The sequence below is a fragment of the Chaetura pelagica genome, unplaced genomic scaffold (genome assembly GCF_000747805.2).
Source record: "Chaetura pelagica isolate M959 unplaced genomic scaffold, ChaPel_1.0 scaffold1598, whole genome shotgun sequence".
NCBI lineage: Eukaryota > Metazoa > Chordata > Aves > Apodiformes > Apodidae > Chaetura > Chaetura pelagica.
The window spans coordinates 121,750-125,556 of record NW_009954269.1 but is presented as its reverse complement, the minus strand read 5'-3'; positions in this window follow the sequence as shown (position 1 = coordinate 125,556).

The window sequence follows — 3,807 nt, the reverse complement described above, 5'->3', positions numbered from 1 at the left end:
GGAGCAGGTGCTGGAACTGGAGGTGCAGCTGGTGTCTGCCTGGCTGGAGCAGGTGCTGTGATGCCAGGGCTGCTCTGGGGGGCCTTATATCCCAGGCCAAGGGGTGTGGGGAGAGGGCGATGGGCCCAGGGAGGAGCCGCTCCCCGGGTTTGGGAGGTGCCGACCAGCGCTGCGGCTCTTCCCGCCTCGCCAGCCCCCAAACTGGAGGGAAAATCTGCTGGTCCAGGCAGGTAATTTCCCTAAACACAACCTCCCGTATCTGATCCTGGGGCTTTGGCGATTCCCAGTGGGATTTCTCTGGCTCTGCAGGCCTCCATGGCTCAGCTGGGACACCAGCCCATCCAAGCCGACCCCCGTGCCCGGGTTCCTGCCCAACAAATGTGCAGTGGCTGCAAATTCCACAGCAGGGATGAGAAGCCCGGCTGGATAATGGGCCCCACCAGCTGCCTCCTGGAAATTACAAGGCTTGGACGTGCAGAGGCCACCAAAGGCACCTCTGGAAGCTGGACCCTGACAGGAGGCACGTCCTGGCTGAGGGCTGAGCTGAAGACCTGGGCTCCCCAGCGCCAGCTCAGCCAGGCAGGCCCAGAGGGGCCTTTGCCAGAGACCCCAGGACCTGCCCACGTCTCCCCAGCAGCCGCAGCAGCCGCCGGGCCAGGAGCAGCTGCCCAAGGACAGACAGACTGTGCCCTCCTCGGTGCAGCCCTTGGAGGGGCCAGACATTCTTCTCTGGAGACATTCAAAACCCACCTGGATGAGTTCCTGTGTGATGTGCTCTAGGTGACCCTGCTCTGGCAGGGGGGGTTGGACTAGATGATCTTTCGAGGTCCCTTCCAACCCCTAAGATTCTATGATTCTATGGTCTCCCTCTGGAAAGCCAGGAGAGCCAGGGAGGGGAGGAGCCTGGGGGGCAATTCCAGCAGTCTGGTCAGGGAAGGGGCCAGGGCTCCATGGCAGCACCAGCCCTGCAACCTGCCTGGCACAGAGCGCTGGGTTTATGTGCCCACTGGGCTGAACTGCCACCAAACACCAGGAAAAAGCAAAGGCCTCTGCTCAAGGTGTTGGGGAGAAGCAGTTTGGAAGAAGCTTTCCCCTCCTGAGATCGTGACCCTGGTTGTCACCTAGAGCAACAAGAACACACCAGGTGCACTGGAACATGAACAAGTATCAAATCCTGTGGTCAAACTCCTCATTCCATGGGCAAATTTCATGGGATAAGTAATTGCTGCAGTAGGAATTTAGACAAGGTGTTGGGGAGAAGCAGTTTGGAAGAAGCTTTCCCCTCCTGAGATCGTGACCCTGGTTGTCACCTAGAGCAACAAGAACACACCAGGTGCACTGGAACATGAACAAGTATCAAATCCTGTGGTCAAACTCCTCATTCCATGGGCAAATTTCATGGGATAAGTAATTGCTGCAGTAGGAATTTAGAAATATCTGACAGGGCCCTTGGGAGATCTCTATCAGCAGAGCTGATAGAGGGCCTTTAATTAATGTCTCTTTGGTTCCAGAACCACTTTAAACATGCCACAGGTGGACACAGGAGCAGCCCAGGACCTGGCATTAGTGTCCCTAGCTGCTGCACTCTCAGATAATCCCTGCTCTCAGCACCCAGAGGCAGGTGGGCCCCATTGGCCACCTGCTTTTTTTCCACATAGAAGAAAAGGAAAAAGCATTGTTTTTTAAAATTTTTTCCGAATCCTTCAATAAAGAGTGGAAATTTCCAGGCTGGCAGGAGGCTTCAGGCAGTATGAACCTGAGGTCACTGCTGGGAAATTTAAATCAGCTGCTTCTGCTCAGGCAGGCCCAGGAGGCAGGAGCACCACGTGCAGAGCTCAGAGGTTCCTGTCCTGTGCTCCCTCAGCTACATCTGGAAGTTCACGCTGAGCTTTGTTAAACTTCCCAGACCACTTGTCAATTAACCCCCAAACTTTTCCCCTGCTGTGTGAGGTGATAAATCCTGCGTGTTTGACACAAGGGCTGGATGGTGTGGCTTTCCTTCTGCTTCTGAAGAGGGGAAGACTGAAGCAGAGTGAAAGCCTGGAGAGATGTGGAGCCTGGGAAGGTCTAGGACAAGGTGTTTCTGCTGGCATCCATTTCTGGGTCTTGCTTGGGTGTTTGGAGCAGACTCTGTGTCCTTGGTGTGGTGAGGCCTGTCCAGCACACGGTGCCCTTGCCAGCCTGCACCAGGTTGCATCACCTCATCTTGCCCGTGATCCAAATGACAGCAAGTTCTTCCCTGCCAGGGTTGGGAGAGATGCTGGGGAGGAGCTGCCACCTCAGCGTGGGCTGCCCAGTGACCCCCTGATTGCTCCTCCATGTCACGGGTCCCCATCGCTGCTGCTGGGCAGAGCAGCCCATCTGGAGTGTCTTCTCCACCAACCATCACCCACTGGTGCTGCTGAGCCTGCTCCTCTCCTCCCTGCTATCAGCTTTAATTAGAAAACTCTGTGCCCCACAGCTTGGTTTGGGAGGGGTGCAAAGACGTCACCACGGAAAGCCAAAGAGACCAGCAAACCTTGGTAATGAGAGGAAGACTCATGAACTCTTTAATTAGCAGGCGTGCAGGTGCAAGAAGAGGGTGCAGTGAGACATGCACATCGTGACAGCACCAAAGGCTGCGCACCTGGTGATGCCCCTGGTGGAGCTGGAGCTTCTGGGCCTGAGACTCAGCACGTTGTGTGGAAGGGGTGGAAGGAACCAGAGCACTGACAGGCCTGGGCTGAGGGTGGCCCAGGAGGGCAATACCCAAAGTCTCTGTGCTGCACTTTGCAGAAGAGCTTTTAGCAGCTGCTGCCACATCTCTCTGCAGTCAGAGTCTGCTGTGGAAGGCTGGGATGGACAAGCTCCTGCAAAGGCCCCAAGACCTGACCAGAAGCATGTGTCTAGGAAACTAACTCCTCTGAGAATTCCTGTAAAAGGGCTGTGAATGTTCTTAATCCAGGAGGAGAAATCTAGCAACAGTGAACCTAGGACACACGGACTGGTGGCTTGGAAGTGTCTGGGGTAGGCAATGATCCCCCTGTCTTCTCCTGGTGCACTGAAGCTGCTGACCTGGATTTCTGCTGAACAGATCATGAGTCCTTCCCACTGCAGCAGTTGGATGCTCTTCCTTACATGAAAGACCAAGGGTTTGGCTGCTCCTGTGCCCCGTACTTTAAAGTGCTGTTCTGGAAGCCATTTAATTACAGCCCTGATGAGATGGGCAAAGCTGCCCTCTCTGCTGATAGAGATCTCCCAAGGGTTTCTTTAATGGCCCTGTCAGATATTTCTAAATTCCTACTGCAGCAATTACTTAGCCCGTGTGATTTGCCCATGGAATGAGGAGTCTGACCACAGGATGTGATACTTGCTCACGTTCCATGGTGCTTGGTTTTCTTGTTGCTTTACTTTGGCAGCTGGTGGCATCCAGGGCTGTGGTGCTGGTATAAGAGGACCCTTCTTCCAAACTGCTTCTCCCCAACACCTTGAGCAGAGACCTATGCTGTTTCCTGGTGTTTGGTGGCAGTTCAGCCCAGTGGGCACATAAACCCAGCGCTCTGTGCCAGGCAGGTTGCAGGGCTGGTGCTGCCATGGAGCCCTGGCCCCTTCCCTGACCAGACTGCTGGAATTGCCCCCCAGGCTCCTCCCCTCCCTGGCTCTCCTGGCTTTCCAGAGGGAGACCATAGAATCATAGAATCTTAGGGGTTGGAAGGGACCTCGAAAGATCATCTAGTCCAACCCCCCCTGCCAGAGCAGGGTCACCTAGAGCACATCACACAGGAACTCATCCAGGTGGGTTTTGAATGTCTCCAGAGAAGGAGACTC